At 35.9% G+C, this 22,842-nt stretch overlaps 1 protein-coding gene across 30 annotated transcripts in view; it reads right to left on the bottom strand.

Moving 5' to 3' along the window:
* NRXN1 (neurexin 1) overlaps positions 1–22,842 on the bottom strand; it is a 706,226-nt gene that overhangs the window by 585,715 nt on the left and 97,669 nt on the right. The gene's annotated exons all lie outside the window — the stretch shown is intronic.

The raw sequence follows: 22,842 nt of genomic DNA, 5'->3' as shown, positions 1-22,842 counted from the left end.
ACATATTCCTTTCAAAACCTCAGTCTTGCAACAAAGGAAAATATATTTCTATACTGGTAAGAGCTCAATTACACATTCTAAATAGTGTACATAAGTATAGCAGACCATCTTAAATTCACTGGCTGTCCATTTATTAAGATTAAATATACATTTAAAGGAGAAAATTGTTTCTTCTCTGGCTATCTAAGTAAAGATCTATTTCACACACTTCTCCGTTCCAGACACAAAACTGTAATTATCTCAAGCCTTCTATTTCGTACTAATATAGCCCTGTCAGCAAGCCAGAATGTTTAGTATGCACTGCTCTTCTGCAGGCATATTAATGAAGAATTGCCTGCCATTGCAACACATGTTAAATTCCAGCATTTCCATATGGTAAGATACCACGTCAAAAGGGTTTCAGGGCAGCGATTTTTACACTCCGTGTCACCTAGTCAAGCTTTCTGCATTTAAAGACCCATGTAAAAATGTCATAATCTGTGTAGATGTTCAGAATTTCTCACCACATTTTCAGATTGATCCTTCCTGGCTATTTTAAGAAAAGAAAAAAAAAAAAAAGAAGTGGAAATCAGAATTGGCAAAAAAAGCAAATTTCAAGTCTCCACCTCAAAGTAGATTTTTAAAATAGAGTTTACAGTTAAGAATATATATATATCATCCCATATAAATAATGAATGGCTAAGACACGAAATGGATTTGTAAGTGAAATTTTATGTTCTGTTGAAGAAGTACTGAAATGCACCCAGTCAGTTCTTCAGTGAAAAGGAGCCACTGGGCTTCCCAGGGGATTGTAAAGTAGAGTAGCTCCAACACATGCAAGATTTACTCTACATCCTACACAAGGAGGCTGATGTTCAAGTCCCCGCTGACATATGCAAGATTTACTCTACATCCTACTTGAGAAGGCTGATGTTCAAGTTCCTGGCTTTACTGAGGCAGAATGAGAAATGTACTGCAAATTTCAGTCAGAGAATTCCTTCAGAGTTTACAAGCAAGTATCAAGAGAATGCTGTAATGTGTTTATTATTTACTTAACAATGAACAGAGACTGTTCTTTCTTGGACTGGTTCCCAGTCAAAAGTTGTCATACATCTCAAAGAAAGAGTTCAGTTATTGACAAATAAACATTGATAAATAGGTGGCTTTTGCACACCTAATGCCTTTAATGCAAAGCTGAGGCATTTAACTGACTCTACAGTCAGTATCTTTAGAGCCATGAACTCTTAAGGATGCTGTTTCTGGGGATTAATGGCTAGAATGATTTTTATTTTAAACAAAGGCTGAGATGGAGGACAGCAAATGGAGAGAGTAAAAGACAAATGCTGACTTTGTAAAAATCAATCTGATCTGGATTTTTAATGGAAGAAAACCATTCCTTCTAGCACGTTTAAAAATTTTCAGTGCATGTTACATGACCACAACTTTCCTTGTAGCCAGAAAAGTTATTCAAACTCATATCAAACCAAGAGTCTTCATTTGAAACTAGTATTTTCCAAGATAAATTTTTCAAGATAAATCCTCTTAAAAAAAGGTAGAAAAAAACCTGAAACAACAACAAAAAAATCAGAATGTTTGCCAAGTTATATAAACACAGTTTTAGATTCATTTTGCTTTGACATTCATTAAAAATAGATGATTTTGACTGATATGACAACACAGTAAAAAATAATTAATTATGTAGAATATGAATTAAAGTTAATAAGATTCAATTACAGAAAACATGTTTACAGCATTTACTTGAGCTTGCTACCACACAAGCTGTTCTACTTCTTAACTTTCTGAAAAAGATAACATCAAGACAGCACTTTAACAGAAACCATCCTGTTATGGTCTCAACTTGTGTGTCCTACTGAACTGAATGAAGTGGAGTCACAGTTTTGAGTAAAGATAGACAAGAAAAGTATGTTGCTTTAATGAGGCAAAATATCATATGCTTGACACCTCTGGCCACCCCTAAAAAACCCTTTTGTTCTGAATTTTGCACATCTACATTGTCCCCCCTTTTATTTGTTCAGTGCTGCTAGTCTGTTTTTCTGGTCATACTTTCCCAGACAACATCTCTGAAGAAAATTTTTAGGAAAAGGTTGCAAATCACTTAGGGAATACACAAGTTTTGATCTAAACATCACTAAAAGCTCCTCCCAGCCTTGAAAAAATCACACTTATTTTGAGGCCAGTTTGCTTGCAAGTATGAATCTTGAAGAGCATCCTCTGACTTTTACCTATGACAATGATTGACTATAAATCCACTATATAAATATAGTTATTTGTGGCTCAAAATGTGAATTAATATTTAGGGGTTACATCTTAATTTTATCTTTAAACTGCTGTTGGTTGCATTATCTTCAAAAAAATTTTTGGAAATGTCCTTACTATAAGTAAGCTGAACTGCAGCCTACAGCTTCTCACATATTGGGCAATGGCTGAATCAGAGAATTAAGAACAGATTTTCAGCAGTTATGCTATGCCATCTGTCCTTTAAGTTTTTGTTCTAGCTGTTTTTCAGTCTCCCAGGAGGAGATCAGTAAGATGGATATCAAGATATTGAGAAATAAACTCTCCTTCTCTCTGTCCTTATATACATCTCTCCCTTCCCTTCTTTTTCCTCCCTCCCTTCCTCCCTCCCTGCCTCGTGTCTTTTGTCTCATCTTTTCATCTTTTTCTTTTCCATATCTATACAACCATCACAGCAGCAACTGGAAAGCAATATAAATACACCCGAGGCAGCTTTAAATAAGAGACACCCAGCATCAGGTGCATCAGTGCGTCACAAAAACTGATGCAGACTGCCTGACTCTCTAAAGCTGAAACGCAGCACCTGCATGTTCAGTTGGGAACTGTGCTAGAAGACTTGTCATGCCCATCTGTTCCCTAAACCAATGCATAGGAACCTGTCTGCTGCTGTGGCTCCTTGCAGGTACCTGCCACTGCTCCCTGCCTTGTACCAGATCTCCTTTCCCAGGAGCGGCAGAGGCAGGGGCTTGTCCAGGTCTCTGTTGTTCTGACTCATCCTGATTTCTAACCACTACTTCAGGCTGTTCAGATCTGAGTCTATTCAGTAAATACTGTGATTAATCAGGGTGAAGATTTTGCTAACAGTCTGCACCTATTCAAACATTTCATCTGTTTGTAAATTTTTCTAAGAGAATTTATTTGTACGTAATCTGAGGAGCCTGCTTGGACCCACTAATGGTAATTACACAATGTGAAAAAACCATACTCCAAATATATATATGGAAAGGACATTTTAATTTTTTTTTAACATCCTGATCAATTACAGTAATTAACATTAGCTGGTCAACATCACCTAAATGATAGCGCTTCATTCAGAGGAATAAATGGAACCAGCAATTATATCAAAGCTATATTTCCTTCCAGTTGATGTGCTGCTACCACATGAAAATTCTGCCTATTTTCTATGATTCCTTAAATAATTGGAATGCCTTTCTCCATAGTATATAAACTGTAAGCTGTCTTTTAAAAATTCAAAACAATCTGAAGAACTCACTGGTTGCTTCAGCAAATGTGTGTATTGAATGCTGGAGATTAATTAAAGGCACTTCTTGCAAAAAGATGCACATATGCAGCCCTTCTTGCCAGTGCAAATTTCCTCAAAAGACTGAAAACAAGGGAAGAAGTCGAGATTCCTGAAATACCCTGAGCACCTCATTATAGCATAGAAGAAGTGAAATGTAGAAAATAAAAGACTAAGGAGTTGAGGTAGTATTACCATAGAAACGTAGAATTTTTTAGATGGGAAAAGACCTTCAAGATCATCAAGTCCAACCCCTAATCCAGCACTGTCAAGCCTGACTCAGCCATGTCCCTGAGTGGTACACCTACATATCTTTCAAATACCTCCAGGCATGGTGATTCCTCTACGTCCCTGGGCAGCCTGTTCCAATACTTGACACCCTTTCCATGAAGAAATGCCTCCTAATATCCAATCTAAACCACTCCTCTTGTCCTATCACCTGTTACCTGGGAGAAGAGACTGAACTCCACCTCACTACAACCTCCTTTTTCAGGTAGCTGTAGAGAGCAATGTCTCCCCTGAGCATGAGGAAGTTCTCTTCTGCACACTCCAGGAATCTCCGCGACTGTTTCCCAACACTCAGTGCTACCCCACTGCCTCTCTTTGTTTATTGATCCCTTCTGAAGAGTTTATAATCATCCATTGCAGCACTCCAGTTGTGTGACACATCCCACCATGTTTCCATGGTGACAACATATGCCATAATCCTGCTGCACAACAGCTTCCAGCCCCTCCTGTTTGTTGCCCATGCTGTGAGCATTGGTGTAGATGCACCTCACTTGGGCTATTGATTCCACCACCTTTTAGGAGGGAGAAGCCTTAATTCCTACATGACTATTCTCAGGCGCATCCATGGTTTCTAACACATCGATAAATCTTGCACCTTTGCTGCTGCACGTTTCTCCATCCCCTAACTTCACTGAGACAGCAGACTGAAGGACCTCAATAGTACACCATCCCTCAAACATTGGGGTACTGTCCCCATACTTATCTCTACTGATCCTGTCTTTATTCCTTCTCCTCTTCTAATCCAGTTTAAAACTCTTTTAATGAGCCCTGCTAATTCCTTTGCAAAGATCCTTCCTATTCTCCCTTTGGGACAGGTGTGCCTGGTCTGTCACCAGAAGGCCTGCTGTTATGTAAGATCAGCCCATGATCAAAATACCCAAAATTCTGCTGATAATACCAGGCTCAGAGCCAGATATTGATCTGCTGGCTCTTCCTGCTTTTAACTTATAATTCCTTGCAACTGGAAGGATAGAGGGCAATGCTACTTGTGCTCCTACTTCCTTAACCAGTTGTCCCAAGGTCTTAAAGTCTCTCTTGATTACTCTTGGACTTGTTGTTGAAGCTTCATCATTGCCTACCAAGAATCAGTAACAGATGAAAATCTGAGGCTGTACCAGGATAGAAATTATTAGAGTTATGTAAGTAGTTATTTTTATAGTATTAGACTTACAGTTTGTGGCTATGTCAGCATTAGATTTAAAAGTGCACGTGCAAACCATTTATTTTGTTTCAATCTGTCTGATTGAAACAAAGCTCCTCAGTATTTCTTTCACTAAGCTTGTGTCTGACTTGGTTATTCTGTATGACATCTAGAACAGGAGAATTGACTGACTGCTAAGCATCTAATATTTTGTCTCCAAGTAAAGACACAGGGTATCACACTGTGGCTTTAAACAGGGTGGAAGAAGGCAGTGTGGATAATTGTATTTCTGCTATGTTTGCCAACATTGTTGTCCTCTTCAATACATATATAATTTACTAATTACTTCATACTGACAATGTACATTCTGATGAAATGAAATAAAATCAACTGCAGAGGACAGCAACTATCTGTAATGTTTTATCCTGCCTTTTCAACAGCTATTTTCTTATAGTCAAAAACATATTGAAGAAAGGGTATAGTACAATCTCAGGATAATCATAAAATTAATCATGAGCTTTTTGTCAATAGCTACAGGAGTTTTTCTATGTGGCCTCTATAATCTCATTTCCCATAAAGTGATGCAATGTGATGCAAACATCATAGGATTTAATTCTCCAGCAGCAGATGCTAATTGACTGCTGATGAGATGTATGTAACTCATGTTCGTGTTTCCCCAACTAACAGAAGCTACTGCATTACTTGTCTTGTACTCAGAACTCACCTTAAATCTACACAAAACATTTTTTTAATCAAGAAAATAATTTACCTGATTATATATGTCAAAACATTACATAATACGTTGTTAAAACAACATGCAGGTTTTGATTTGCCTTTCTGTACAATGACAGATTAATGAAAGCAGATTAGATCCTGAAATTTGAATAGAATAGAATATTTCAGTTAGAAGGGACTTACAATGATCATCTAGTCCAAGTGCCTGACCACTTCAGGGCTGATCAAAAGTTAAATCATCTTGTTAAGGGCATTGTCAAATGCCTCTTAAGCACTGACAGGCTTGGGCATTGAGCACCCCTCTAGAAGGCCTGTTCCACCTCCCTGTCCATAAAGAAACACTTTTACTGTCCACTCTAAACATCCCCTGACACAGCTTTGAACCATTCCCACACATCATGTCACTGGATACCGGCGAGAAGAGCTCAACATCTACCCCTCCCCACCACAGGAACCTGCAGAGAGCAATGAGGTCTCTCCTCAGCCTCCTTTTCTCCAGAATAGACAAGCCTAAAGTCCTTAGCCCCTGCTCATAGGAAATTCCTCAAAGCCCATTAACCATCTTTGTTGTCCTCCTCAAGGACCTCCAGATCCTTCTTAAATTGTGGGGCCCAGAACTTCACACAGTGCTCCAGGTAAGGCTGCACCAACACTGAATGCAGTGGGATAATCACCTCTTTAGGCTGGTTTATAATACTTTGTGTTCTGATCAAGGGCAGATTATCAGAGCACAAAAAAGCAGCCAAATTTCAATAACTCTTTTACCCAATATCTTTCAGAATTTTATGTTGTCACACACCTTCAGGTGAGACAAGTGATACCTGCATTGATCCCTGTTTATTTCATCTTTAAAAGCATAACAGATACTTAACTTTTAATTTCCTTAATAAGCTGAATGAACAAGACAAAAATGTAATTTTCACTTTGCAGATTGGTCCAATGAGCATGAGACTGGAGACGAATACATATCACATATTAACTAGAAGTTATATCCCCTACCATGAACATCAACTAGTTAAAAAACAAAGAAGTTTTACAAAATACCTTGCTCTACCTAAAACAATCGTTTTACATTTCTTTCTAGAAAAATCACTGATTACAGGATTTGTCTTGGAAAAAATTGCTTTCAACCTGCTACTTAGTATTCCATTTGGAAATCTCAAACTTGTTCTGAGAGTATGGCCACATTTATTAAAAAAAAAAAAAAAAGGTCAGATGATCTCACCAGAGATGAACACAATCAGATTTCTGTCCTGTGGGAAAGGTCAGTTTCATTTGGTTTTATCCTAAATTGCCCTCATAATGTCTATCTATTTGATACTAGATGGAAAAGAATTTTAAAAAAGTCCTATTGATGATAACATTTTCACCAAGTTACAGCTTTAAAATTATCGAATACCCAAAATAAAAAATACCCATTAAAAAAATTCCTATTTATTTTCAAATTTTATATTCCATTTCGGACTACACAGAGTATTTATATAAATGGTAAAGAGAAAACCATACATTTTTGCCACTAAAAGTACCAGTATTTTTGGTGTATTTAGTCTTGCTTTTTACTAAAAAATTCCCATGTAAGCTTATCAATATTACTTTTGGTATTTAATGAGTTAAAAAAATTGATTTTGAACATTGTTCCCTTATATATATATTTAAGTGGTCCTTTGGATTTTTATCTTTAGTTTCACAAAAGACTGTCAAATTTGTATAAATTCTGAATATTGGATAAGAGTTTTTTTCTTGAGCAGGCACTTTAATATTTAAGGTTGCTGAAGATTAACCTTTACTACTTCATGATTCAGGTATAGTACAAGAGTAACAGTCATTCCCAAAGATGTGATGGACAACTGGAAAGATTCATGGAAAGGGAAGAACCTTCCTGTGCTATAGGAGGTCTATCTTCTAGACTTCATTGATCAAAGTATTATCCTTGAATAATTAATATTTGGATTAAAACCAGTGACATTTCAAAGTGACAACGAAGCAACCTCACGAGTGTGTTTAATTGAGAAATCACATCTCAAGAGTATTCAAGTCACTAAGCCATTCTTTCTACATTAATTAACCATATCCCCTGTAATTTTTTACTGTTTATGATACAACTGAGATTTCTTCCATGCATATCCTTATTGATTGACAAGTCTTTCCCTGTAACACATCAGTCCTTCCCTGGAGTTTGTTTTGTGAACATCAATTTTATCATGCACTTCTATTCCGTTTATAAGAAAGTATTTAATTTATTTTATTTTTAATTCATTTGACATTGTTATCATGATACCAATTAAAAGGATCATTTCAGTCCTCCATTATGATAAATTGTTTATAATGATTGCAGAGTCCATTTGTGCATGTTCAAAGTTCCAACTTCAAGAAAAATTTCAACCCAGTTTTTCAGATGGCCTCTGGATACATTCTAGGTAGAAATTACTCAGATTAAGAAAGAGAAGATTACAGACATTTAGATCCTACTCTTTTAAAAAGCTTGAAAAAAAGCCTGATGCTGTAATGTCACATCAGTGGGAAAAGGAACAGGTTGCTTTCGTCCTACAATTGCCTCTTCAAAGCTGTGCTGTTTTCCCAGTGGGACTATAGGGCAGATTGGCTCAGGTGCTGAGAACATTAAAGAAAATTAATTAACATTCAGCATGTGGAAATATAATAAATGTATTAGTTTGAAACGGCAAGATAGACTTCTTCTGTGATAATACTGGCATCAAAATCTTATGCATTAAAAGAAAATGTTATTTTCCTGATTTTACTAAGTGATCTCCTTGCACTTATCGTTATCTGTTCAATTTGGGTGCCTTGCTCAGGCCAGTGTTGCTACATAGTGGTGCATCATTTTTTAACACGGCAAAAAAAAGCACTAGAATAGCCACAATCACATAATAATAATAGTACTAATAGTAACAACGATAATTATAAATACTTTAAATGTTTAATCTGCTTTATAGGGGAGAATGCAGTAAGGTCCACTTTAAGAGAACTTTTTCCTCTGTCAGTGACTGCAGAGGGTGCTAGTGGAAAGGTCTTTTTGGATATACCAGACATGTTTCCTCTCACCTTGAAACCTTGAAAAAGTGATATCTTTGGGGGAATACCTATAAGGGTCTGTCAGGAGCATGGGTAGCTCATAGAGGGGCAGTGTTGTCTACTCCATGCATTTTGCTTGCAGGACTTCAGATAATCTTGGCACAACATAAAAATATTACTAAAATTATTTCTGATATGTTTACCACTTGGCTAATTAAAGAATTAGGGACCTCATCATATAGAATTACATCAGAAAAAAAATTCTTTTGAAGTGAGGCTTTAGCCCAAAAATTGATCAGGTTAGGACAATCTGGTACGCTTTTTATCTGTCTCGGTAGGACCTTTAGACCATGGGTATTGTTCAGGTACTATAATAGTGAAGATAAAAAGCGTTTATATAAAATTTTGGCATGATTATATAAAGTTTATAAATAACTCCATCATCAGCTGAAGTCAACAAAATGTAGAAGGTCAGTAACTTGCTAAACACCAAGTATAAGATTTAAGACAACTAAGGTTGACCAAGACATAAGATTTAACAGATATATGCACTTTTCATTTGCAGTTTAAAACTTCAATTAACGGTCTTGATCTGTTTAAAAAAAGCAGTTTAATATCTACTTAATAGATTGTACAGAGATCTGCAGTTCCTATGTTTTGCAAGAAAAGTTACATTGTTTTATAGAACTGAAATCCAGAAAACTTAGTAGGTTTCTTCTCCAACTTGTAATGTACTGTAATTTTAGACTAAAAAGAAATACAAGAAAGATGGAGAAAAAAATCACTGATAGTTTCTACTGTAGAATGGTGATTAGTGAGAGGGACAGTGTAGCTGTGATATGGTGAAACTCAACACAAATTTACATGAAGATCACATATTAAGGGAAAAAATCCCAAGGTTAAAATTCAATTAAGTCTCATTTTTAGAATGAAGTGAACTTAATTATTGCTGATGGTATACTTTTTAGTACAGCATTTCTGTGGTACATCTAATTCTATGTCAACAACCAATGAATTGTTCACTATGAAGAGATAATTGACCACTCTAACTTATTCACTTTCCCTTAGGGAAGAGAGTGATACCTTATTTTATGGAGGTTGATTGTTTCCTGCTAACGGTCATTTCCATTTAACATTTCTGTAAATGGAATCTTTATTTCCATTTGTGCAGCTGGCAGTTTTACGCTGCTTTAATATCTAAAAGAAATTAAAAATCAACTTGCAGTGCCATAGATATATATCAAGGGAAAACTGACAAACACGTCTAATTGTAAAGTAGAAAAAGGCTTAGTTAAAAAAAGTTTTTTGTTGCGATAAAGGTCAACGAAGTTGTAATGGAAACCAACAAAGCTGTAATATATTTATGACTTGGCAGTTTGCTAGAGTGAATTGGTGCAGACCTAGTGACTCCAGCTGAAATTGTAATTGTCAAAAAGGGTACAAGCCTGCTCTACAGATGAAGTGTTTGCATTTCCTTATGGTATTTATACTCTTTTCTCAATCTGAAGACTACAGTATTTTGAAGAAACAAAACAATATTTTTTTTCTGTTTAAAAAAAATAATTAATTCTTCTTTCCCCCTTTTCTTAGTTATTGCTCAGTTTTCAGAAAAATATGAGAATTTTATCTTTGTTTTCAAGCAACATGAAATCCTGCTCTTTTACTTATATTTGGCCTTTTCTTAATGAACTATGGCTTCAGAGTTCAAAAAAGAGGCCATTAATAAAAGCCCAAAGCCAGATATAGATTGTTACACCTTCCTGTCTGAAGAACATAAATTAATTTATAATATTTATTTTCTAGTCTAAAGTTAAAAAGCTGAAATTAAGGTCTCAGGGACAAAAAAAGTAGGACATAGATAATATATTAAAGAGGAGAGAGTAACTTGTTTAATCATTTATCATATTAACTTACCTAAAACACAACATTGATATACCACATTTGTAAATAAGCTTGAGAAAGCACATTTTTGTAATATGGGCATTTAACATTTCTTTCAAGCTATCCTGGTCACTCTAAAAACACAATATGAAACAGTTCCTATTGAAATTGTAATAGACAGATGAATTACTGGAGAGGTTAGCCAGGGTTATGCTGTTCAGGAAAGCTGCATTTCATAGGTTTCTGTGGAAGTACTGAGGATTCACGGCAGCTGAAATTTACAATTGGAAGATTTCTGAGGTAGTAAAAATGTATCTCCAGGGATGGATAAAGGCATGTTAGTGTTCAAGAGGTGACCAGGGCATCTGTACTGAATAATTAACTTCATTAAAGAGAAGAAAAACAAGCAGTTTCTATTTTTCATCTTAAAAATGGGGAGCAGAACCTTTGCTGTGCTCTGGTTTTGCTTACTGACTCCCTAAAGCTAGTCCCTGACCTCAGCAGAGATACAAGGATAATACTGACTTCAGCAATAGTCTTTTCTTATACTCAGAACTTCTGAAGATTTTGGAAGCAGACATGAATGGTTTTCATCAATAAATAATTCCAGTTCAGCAAGAATTTTGCAGTTGATATACAGATTTTGCTGCTAGCCTGAAGGCTATGCCCAGTACTGGTAGGGTGACAGATTCAATACTAATTCTGTCCCAGTTTTATACATTTTTTATTTTTAATATTTCTTCTTCACTCTCATATCTCAGAGCTATATGCTGTAAGTCTTGACTAATGATTGATCAGAACAAATTTTGTGCTTTAGAATTGCTGCAGTGGTATAAAAATTTCATCTTCATCGTCAATGTGCAATTGTTCATATAAAGCATAGATTTTTTTTAAAGATTACTTTTGGAATTGCTTGGCATATGCATGATGCAGACTTGAGGGTTTTCATCAAAAGTTACTAACCTGGAGGAAAAAACACAAATTTCAGGCTTTTATAAAAGTCTTCATGTGAACTGCAAGAGGTTTAAAGGGATCAACTTTCTGGGCATACATTAAATCCTCACAATGAGAGGTAAAATACACATATGGGAAACAAAAATTCTAGTATTGGAAAATGTAGCTGACACCACCACAGTATAATTTTTTTAAAACCTTTCCGAACTGTGATACATGTAGGGTATATATGTATCTCCCATCTGCTCCCTGAGATGAAAGCGAATTATCTAGTCAAGAATGGGAAGGAACTATCTGCATCAGTGATTTCTTGTATCTAAACTAGCTAAGCTTTTCCCCAGAAAGGCAGGGTTTTGGTTTTTTTGGTCTGGGCCTGTTGTTTCTGGGAATCATGCCAGTATCTCTATATGGTATTTTGCTTACCATCCTGATAAAATAGCTCAGTAGTTTCTGATCTTTTTCACAATGTAGATATACCCAGACAATTTTGTAAGCACAGTCAAATGATCCCTTGCTTAAATCTTCAGAAGGTATTTAGGCATGAATCTCTGTTGGAAATACCAATGAGCAAAAGGACGTTAAAAACTTTGTATCGTGGCTACTTGAACTTACTTTTCAATCCAGATTTCTGCTTCAATTCTTACATTATAGATCATTAATTATATGACACAAGGACCTGTATTATTAAAAGTCACTTTATCGGGTAAGTTTTTAAAAGGAATAAAGAGTGTCCCTAAGAAGTCCTTAAATCAGAGGGAAAACTCATTTAAAACAAACAGGCAACACTGTTCAAACAAATAAATTCTTTTTTGTACATCCCTCTTCCCCAAAAATCCCCTTTTTCTTTCTGCCCACAATACTTTCAGTAAAGGGTAAGGTACTCTAATTCTGTAAAGCCCTTATGAATCAAGTTGAGTAACATTTTCAGTGAAAACAGTTTGGATATCTCTCTGAATAGAATATGCAAAGGAAAAGGGATAGAGGTGGGGACAGATTAATTTGCGAACCATTCCAGTACTAAATCGGTCTTTCAGGATTTTATATTCCTTTTAATAGTTCTCTTATTATTGAATTATAAGGCTATAATTTACATCAAGACATTGGACTCACTGGATTAAAGAAAAAACACATCTTATCATGGAAAAAAAATCAACCCAGAGACTATTCAAATTATCTGCTAAAGTAAGAACATACTCCATTTAATATTCTCTTATTTTCTTTTCTTGAACTCAGAGTAACCAACACCCATCTGATTTTCAGAAAATAAACCTGCAACCATAATAGTAGGTAAAAGTACATACAGGGGTGTATGTCTTCTGTTACAAGACTCCTTAGTTTTCAGCATAAATTCTTTAAATTTTGTTCATTTTTTTTCATATTATGTTGTGGACCTGCCTTTGGATGTCAATTGCTTTTGACAGGGACTGACAATATCTTAATTTTGGGCACACATGTAAGTTCAGTTGCAATCAATGATGCTTTAACTGGTGATGATCTCTAGTATTTAAAGTCCTCCAGTGGCCAACTGTCTTTACATTATAAATTCCATATAGAAAAATGCTTCTAATGAGGAGCTAGTATCTTTTTTTTTTTTTTAACACAACAGAAACATATTGTAGAAACGTGGGAAATGAAACTAAGGAAACACTTCTAATTTAGGAGATGGCAAGAGTTTTCAACAGCCCCTCTGAAGTGTTTTGGACTAAGACAGGCCTGTCAGAGAAACACAGTGCCTCTTCCACTGCCTGCTGGCATCCTTCCTGAGGCAGACAGAGGGATGTGCAGGTCACCCAGTAGCTTTCCCCAGCACAACTGTGCACTCAGCTGTGTTACAAAGCCTGGTATGGAGTCCATATTCAACCCAAATCTACACTACAGCACAACTCAAAGGCCACAATTTGATCACACTCGCCAATGAGACCCTCCTGGTTGTGGTGTATAATGATCTCGACTTTCATTACTCAAATGAACAAAGCTGGAAAACCCAAACACAGAGTTTAGAAGTCAAAGAGCCCAGAAATCACTTTGAAATCCCTTGAGTTTCACTCTGACCAAGAATCAAAATTGACTTTTATATATACTTAGCATAGAGCCAGGTCTTGGAACTAAATTAACAAAAAAAGACTCTTAGTACCAAATTCCATGTCAAATCTCAAACAGTTAACCAACCTGAGTTCCATAAAATAAGTACCCCTGCACCTGAGATGCAGAGATACTGTGTCCTGCTAGTTAGCACTGCATTGAAGTTGATATCCCACTTCCTGAGAACACTGCATTTCATCCATAAGAGAACATTCATATTTCCTTCAGTGAGTTAACAGTGTGTAGCAGAACTGGTTTGGAAGTCTAATGTCAACAGTGGTCTAGTTACTTTAGCTGTAATGCTGAGCTCTTGCCATCTGGGTTGGACCACTAATATTACAAAACCAATACTAAAATACAGAGATTTTGTGCATTTAACACTTGTGTAGACTCATCCAAAGCAAAATGTGCTAGGAATAAAATTGGGGAAATTTCAGAGGGTAGCCAAATTCACATTTTAGAATGCATTAAGAGAGCTTCCTCAATTCTGAAGGCCTAAACTGAAAAGCTCTTTAACTGTATGATCTAGACAATATACAACTCACACAATGACCACTTTTCCTTTAACATATAATCTGATAAATTGTCTGTACTGTGTGTCTCACATCTCCTGTGTTGTTTGAATTCTGGTTTTGCAGAAGTCAGGCTTTTTGAAGAATACAATACAGAATATAGTTTTAAATGATTTCTATTCATTCTCTCCCTGAAGAACTGGACATCCAAGATTTACAACAGCCTATGAACAAATGAGGCTGAACTGGCAATACTTTTCCTGAAAGAGAGTGGTTCCAAAGTTCAGTAAATGAGATAAATATTAACCTTGATGTACAAGCTTTTCTTCAGAATATACCTTTACCTTTAGTAAAAAAATCTGAGTCCTAGAAAGGAAAGGTTTATATTAAGGTAGAACCAAATTTGATAGAAACTGCCTGCAAAAGCCAACTTTGTTGTAGGATGACAAATCCAGAGGGGGAGTACTTGACTATACCATCCTAACAGTCGAACAGGGAATAATTCATGACATCTTAAAGAATTATTTTTTTTTCTTACAACTTGGTTCTTACTTAGAGTGGTTGCATACAGGATTTCAGCTTCCCATGTGGTTTTCAACTTCACCACACATTTGTGTGCTTCAAGCAGTCACAGCTACTCCTTCCTTCCGTCTTTAGCCAAATCCTAGTCTGGGATCCTTATGTATCCTAGATGAGGGGCTAATAGAGCACATAATGCTTCTTTACGTGGTTTCAGTAAGCTCCATTACTACCATTTTGCTTTGATAATAGTAAGAATTATTGTGATAACTTGTGATAACAGCTCACAGTGATTTTTGGGTACAGTTTTACAGTTAAGATTTGGGTGCATAACCCTGAAATTTCTTGACTCTAAGTGACAACTGAGTGGCTGGGTGAGAGATAAACATGTAACTATAGCTTACTTATGCCTGGACCACTGCATTATTTCTAAAATACATTTTTAAGATATAGGACCATATCTGGGATGAGATTCATTCCTATCCTGCTAGCTAACATGGAAGTTTTAAGCAAGGAAATAAGATGAACAAATTCTGCTCCCAGTTACACTCAGTGATTGTGCTGGTCACTCACGATCTCTGGAATTTAGACAAGAAGCTGTTCATGACCCAGCAGTGTGTCCTTGTGGCCAAGAAAGCCAACAGTATCTTGGGGTGCATGAGGAAAGGTGTGGCCAGGAAGTAATCCTTCCTCTCTACTCTGTGCTGGTGATGCTGCATCTGCAGTGCTGTGTCCAGTTCTGGGCCTTCCAGTTCCAGACAAGGATCTGCCAGGGAGGGTCCAACAAGTGGCTATGAAAATGGTTAGGGGAGTGGAGCATTCTGTTATGAGGAAAGGCTGAGGGAGCTAGGCCTGTTTAGCCTGGAGAAGAGAGGACTAAGAGGGGACTTTATCAGCGCTTACAAATCTAAGGGTGGCTGTCAAGAGGATGGACCAGAACACTTTCAGTGATGCCCAGTGACAGAAGAAAGGGCGATGGGCACAAACTGAAACACAGAAAGTTCCATCTGAATATGAGGAAAAACTTCTTTACTTCAAGGGTGACAGAGCACTGGAACAAGCTGCCCAGAGAAGTTGTGAAGTCTCCTTCTTCACAGATATTCAAAACCTGCCTGGGTGTGATCCTGTGCAAGCTGCTGTAGGTGAACCTGCTTTAGCAAGGGGGTTGGACTGCATCTCCACAGGTCCCTTCGAACCCCAACTGTTCTGTGATTCTGTGAATTTGAATTTGAAGATGGTTTTATCACTTGCAGCTTCTCCTGAAACTACTTCATCTTTTTAGAGAGCAGATGCTTAGCCCTCCTGATATACGGCTGAAACATATGGCTGTGGATCTTCAAGTTAGGAAAGATATAAATAAAATATGTATGACTTGAAATAATATCATACAACACTATACATAGAGCTGTCTTAGAAAAAGTTCAAATTAGGATGGCTATATATTTATTGAGAAAAAGAGAATATTGTAATATTGTTGTGCCATGGGGAAAGAAAAAGATAGTTCAGTATTGGGTGAAAATCCATACCAACACCTTGTTGTCTGCCTGCAACTGCCTGATCCTAAAAAGACCTCAAAAAATGTAAAATCTTGGGTAGTGGTACACATTTCTTAAGAACTGTCAGCAGGGAACATGCCAAAAATCCCAGCTGTTCTATAAAAGTATTTGTGAATTGCTTCATCAAAATAGTAATTTAGTTCATAGACTAGAAATGAAAAATTATCTTTTTAAACCCAAATGTATACTAAGAAATAAAGTAAAAGCTATGATTTTTTTACTAAGGTACATGTTAATGCAAACAGTGCTTTAGACATAGTTGAATAATGTACTCAGATGTCATGGTCAATTCAAATCCTTTTTATTAGAAGTGGCTTTGCAGCTGGCTATGGCATCTGTTGGCTAAGCCAACAGGAAGAGTCTGCAAGTTGTTTTCATCATCTTAACACATAATGTAAAATATCTATGATGTTAACAATTTTTTCAAATTGCAGGATTTTTTTTTTTTTTTAAGACTAGAATCAATTACAATACCTGCAATGAATTACAAGAAAATGCTAAGAAAAAACATTTAGATTACATATTAGGAAGAAATTCTTTAATCTGTGGGTGATGAGACACTGGAACAGGTTGCCCAGGGAAGTTGTGGATGCCCATTCCTGGAAGTGTTCAAGGCCAGGTTGGATGGCTCTAGTGGGAGGTGTCCCTGCCCATGGTAGAAGGATTGGAACTGGATAATCTTTAGGGTCCCTTCCAACCTAGGCCATTTTATGATTCTATGAAATCATCACAACTATGTTCCAGATAGTGAAAAAGTAACATAGACCTTTCCTTGAAAGAATATGCAATGACCTCAATGCATTTTTAGCTCGAGGACAAAAATAGCACTGTATTACTTTCTATTTTTGTAGCTAGACATAATTATAATATACATTGATTAATTATGTTGGGTCATAAAGATCTTGGAAAACTGACTGCTTTTTTTATTATTATTTTGTCCTTGTATGCTTGAGTTTGATTTGATTAGGAGGAAAGGTGCAAGAGAAAGTCTTTGCTCTAATTTTATGTGACCAAGTGGGAAATAAAGAGTTCAGTGGTATCTGCACCAGCAATTACAAGCAATCAGAGGACACTTGAATATTGGTTGTAGTAAGGTGGAAATTCTTCATTGCCATAAAATTAGAAGCAGGGTTACATTTATCTACTGCCTTTGTATTTGTTTTCTACCAATACAAAATCAGTCCAACAGTATTCTAAATATATTACAGCACATATCTATTTAGAGCTAAGAAAGAAGATTTCTTACTCTGTAAATAAGACTGCTGTCTCAAAACATCTCTCACATTTGCAGATAACTATCAAAAGTAAGAAAGAAGGTATGCATGTTCTCATATTCACAAAGAGAGAGTAGGCATTTATAATGTTTAAATTCTCTCAATTATTAGGAATACTAATTAAATAGAGACAAATATTTACTAATAGATAGAAATACTGATATATACTAATAAATAGAAATAAACATATAGTAATGTTATTATGTATAAAAATTATTTGAATGACAGAATCATTTAGGCTGGAAAAGAACTTTAATATCATCCAGTCCAATTGTTAACCCACCATTAAACCATTTCCCTAAGTGCCATATCTATATGACTTCCAAATGCCTCCAGGGCATCCACCATCCAGGGATGGTGACTCAAATACTTTCCTGGGCAGCCTATTCCAGTGCTTGACAACACGTTCCATGAAGAAATTTTCCCAAATTATGAATCTCAATCTCCCCTGGCACAACTTGAGGCCATTTATTCTTGTCCTATTGCTTGTTACTTGGGAGAAGGGATTCATCTCCACTTCATCACAATCTCCTTTCAGGTAGTCATTGAGAGCTGAAAAAGTGATATAATTATATAAATTTTCTTAATTATTAAAATTAATAGAAATGGTTTAGAAAATAACACAGAAAACGTATCATAACAAAAGTAAATAAACATTTTTGAGGGGAAGGAAAAGAATACTGGCTTAGAAAGTTGTGTTTCTTCCCTTAAAGAATAACTTAATGACACAGTTTAAGAATCATCTATCCTTTCATCTTTTATTGCCGTTGAATGTGGGTCAGTGTTAAACTGGGTTAGAATATAACTCTCTCTTTCCCACTGCATGTTCTGGTTTGTGATCTCAAAACCCCTAAAATGAAGCCTCATGAGTAAGGTTTGCATACACTTTCAGTGACTTCTCAAAAGTGTCTGTCTTTCCTGCCCGTACTGGCTGCTTGGGTTATTCTTGACTACAGCATACTTGACTTTATTTTAAAGCCCAATCAAGAAATCAGAGCCTCTTAGAAAAAATGTCATATACCTCTAAAAAATGCCTAACATATATTCTATTATACTGCATATAGAAGTGTACTAGCAAATTTCTCTGGCCAGGATACATTTTACAAATGTAGAAGCCAATTCTATAATGAAATGTGATGAGGTAAGTCCCTGTAGCACAAGTGATGCACAAATCGAGCATGTGGCCCAAGAAGACTCCAGATTGCACCCAGATTTGTAGCTGCGTATCCTTTTGTGATTATGATTCAATGAATCTCACATCAACACTATTTCAGTAGTAGCCAACATTGGCAAAATGTGTCACTTCACAGAAAGTTCCGAAAACCCAGTTTCTATGAGAAAAAATTTTTTAAACTATAGATTTTTCCTAAGTAGGAAGAATTGTATTTTGATCACAAAGGCCTACAGCAAATATAAAGATTTTTAAATTTTGTTGCTCTGTTATGGACCTGTGATACACTGATTGCTTAAGGTAAAAAAAGTATCTCTGAAGTCAGTACATTACCTAGTAAACAATCTTACAGTTTCTTTCCTTGGCCTACTTCTCATGACCTCCAAAAACACGTCAGCACTTAGAGAACCTACCTAATCTAAACAAAACTCAGTGGAATAAGGTGATAAGAGGTACAGGGTTCTCTCCAATATACCTGAAGCATTGTATCTTTGTTCAAACACTCATTAACAAGGAGCCAATAAAATAAAAAACATACTTAGATGACAGAAACCATAGACACATATGTCTTGTCTACTCAAACTTCTACCTGGGAGTGCTCACGTGAGGTTCCTTGTTCCACTGTAAGTACAACATTTAAATAAATAACAACAAAAACAAAAATTACAAAGTTCTTTAATGCAATTTACAGCAGAAGTTGAGATTGATCATCCTTAGTCTAGCTGTCTGCAGTTTGGAGTAGAGATGCTAACAAAGGCAACAGGGTGAAAAAAGATCAGATCTTTAACCAATGTACATTAGTAAGATATAGATATTATTCAATAAGTAAGATATTTCTGAAAAACCAGCGTAAACCATCAACTTAAAAATCTGGTTTATGAAGCTTTTTTAGTGACTATTAAGATGACTCTATTTTTAAAGAGTTATTATTTTGGACTCCTTTTTGCACAGAATATATAAGCATCCAGTCACATTAAAAAAACAGAAATACTTTGAGCAGTATTTTATTTTCTTTTCTAATATATTTATTAATATACAATAACTCTTCAAAGCATCTTATCAATTACTCAGTAATATCTATCCAATTTACAATTTGAAATCAAAATGGAACAACTTCAGAAGTTACTATAAAGTAAATACCTCTTAGACAAATTTACAAGCCATCTCCACTGTGACTCAGCTTGATTGTTCAGGTCTTATTTTAAGGTTATATGAGAGAGAGGACACAATTCTTCTCTCTCCCATGAGGTGTTGGGTTGCTTTAGTACTGATCCATGCTCAGACACATACATGAAGAAGACATTAATTCACGGAGGATGTTACCTAAATCTGATTGTTGATTCTCACCTTTTTATTTCCCTACAGAAGCTTCAGCCATGACAGTGCCCATGTAAGTTTCTGAAGCTACACTATCAGGCACTGTATTTGAATAAATAAATGCATCAATAGTACGGAATTCTTAAAGTGCAATCAAACTGTCCTACAATTTAGTGCTGCTTATGAGAAATATCCAGCAGTCTCCTGCTGCATTCCTGCCACATGATACCTGCCAGCATGTTAAAAGTGAAAGATCAGCTTATTGGAATATCTTTGAAAGAAACTGGTATGCACCTTGTCAGGCAGAGGGTGAAGAATGTAATCTTTTTTGAAGAGTATGACATCCTTATTACAGGGAGGGAGGTAAGAGGGAGAGTGCACACTACAGTGAATCAGCACAGTAAATATACAGGAATGTGTTATCGGAGTATTTAACCTTTTGCATACTAAGGGTCATTGCACTTTATTTGCAGTGATAATACTGCAGGATTCACTTCAGCTTATATCTGAAGTGAAAGTGATTTTTCTACTATCCACGTATGTGAAAAAAAATAATTGCTTCATTAAAACAATCAAGTTGGGAATTATTTAGGACAGTAACAATTGTTTATTAAAAATCACTTATATCTTCTTTCTCTGGTTTGCAGCATTGTACATTTCCCTACACAAGTATCCTTTATCAGACAGAACTGGAGTGCCAATAGCAACAGAAGATTTTCTGATCATGATGAATAGCTTGTTATCCAAAATATTGTCTGAATTTATATTATGATGGAGAAGAAGGCTCAGGATCTGAGTCTTCTGATCTTCTTTTAACTACTGCAGTAGATAAAAAGTCACATGCACTGTGCATGCTGAACACACCGAACAGGGGAACATTCCGTCTTTAAGAGAAAAAGATGTTATCAATATTTTAGGAGGCTGCCAGAAGGACTCAGTTCTCTCTTAATGAGCAGGTATTTCAGAACATGAGGTTCTATATAGGTGTATATTTACATATGGGGGGGAATTATCACCATCATTTAGAATAAGCACAGAATTTAGAATAAGCATATGAGTGATAGACTTTCTCGAAGACTTCCTTGTTAGCTTGTCCCCCTACCCTCTGGTAGCACTGTTGAGAATAAAGAAGTCATTTATTATTTACAAACTTTATAGACCATTCACTGAAATCATATTACATTTTTAAAGACAGTGATATTCTGGACCAAAATATTGATGCTTAAGCTATTTACGAAATATGAAATCAAAAAGTAGTGCTAGTTTCATATATTCCATAAGAGATACTTACTTATGAAATTTTAGTTTAAAATTGCTTCTAAGAAAAATTTAAGAACAATTCCTATATTTGGGGAACAGGAAAATTAGCTGAAACTGTGGTGAGCTCACAGCACATTCTGACATCTTATTCCTTTTAACAAGGAGAAATCTTTAAAACAAAACAGAAAGGCTCACACTCAAGCAAAGAAACATTTTTAAAAGTTCTCACTCTTCATTCACAAACTCTACTCAGTGATAAGAAGACTAGAAAAAAAGTAGGATATTGAGCATGATGCCTGCTGAACAGCTTTTAATTCTTCACACAAAACCCATGATGTAAACATTTGAAAAGATATTTAACTTTAGGGAGAAAAACATCAAGCACAAAAGGTCCATGCTAATGTTATCATTGCCAAGTTTAGCAAAATGAGGACAGCATGCAAGTTTACATACAGTAAAGGATTTCACTGGCAGCAGGACAGTTTGTAGATGGGTTTAAACACTAAAATTAGAAGGAAGGGATTTAAAATTTTGCAAGTAAGGGAGAAGAAAAGGTCGTCTCTCATTTCATTCAATTCCTCCTAAGACTTCCCTTCTCTGGCCTTTTCAATCTCTCTTTGTTCCAAGATTGCTTCAAATGGGAGCGAGAGCGAAAGGAAAGCCTGTTTAATTAGCACACCGAGCACAGTGCCATCTTTCCCCACGCAGAGGCACGCAGGAAGAGGCTCTCACATCTTCCAGAACCCGCTCTCAGTTGGCTCAGTCATTTGTGAGATGTTTGCCAGTCTCTCTCCTAGGTGCTCTGAACAAACACTGCAGCACTCTGGGGGAACATTCAATATGAACGGGGCAAAAGAACGTGCAGAACAATTTCTAACACTTTCCTCAGGAAAGCATTTTATTTTATCTGTTTTCATTTGAAAACAGCAAGAGATCCTTCCACTAGAAAAATATTCCTGTTGCATGAATTTCATTAGCATATCTGGGGAGCTCCAACTGGGTACCAAATGGTACAACTTACATTCATGTATATATTTTCTGCCATATGTCAAAGGAGCTGGCTGTATCTTGAGAATATCATAGTTCTGCCTGATTCAGCACAGTGAACAATCCACAGCCAAGCATTCAGAAATACAGGCTTAAAGCAGGGAATTAGGACTTCCATGTCAGTAATTTTTATTTGTAAAGGTAAAAAAAACCACCTTGCTTATGAATGTCAGATCAACTGAAGTTCCCATATGATTTCTTACTCATACAGGATTATAAAAATACATCACCTACTACAGAGAAATGCACAATAACTCCACAAACAATTGTGGGGTTATTTGCAGACCTAGAAACAATTTTGTAACTATTTTCCATACATTCAAGATTTAAATTCATTTTGCTAACAAAATAATTAAAAAAAAGATAGGATTTATCTGTCTACAGCATAGTGTTTTTAATGTTTTCCCATGATAAAAATATTTCCATAGCTATAAATATCTGAGATCTTTCTTTTTATAGTTCAGAGAAAGCGTAGAATTGCAAAACATATCCTAAATATTTATAAAATGGAGCAATGACATGGAACATAAAAATCCA

This window comes from Corapipo altera, unplaced genomic scaffold (assembly GCF_003945725.1).
Source record: "Corapipo altera isolate COAL_440 unplaced genomic scaffold, ASM394572v1 48, whole genome shotgun sequence".
In the NCBI taxonomy this organism is placed as follows: Eukaryota; Metazoa; Chordata; class Aves; order Passeriformes; family Pipridae; genus Corapipo; species Corapipo altera.
The sequence above is the reverse complement of the archived record's forward strand: the minus strand, read 5'-3'. Positions and strand labels throughout refer to the sequence as shown.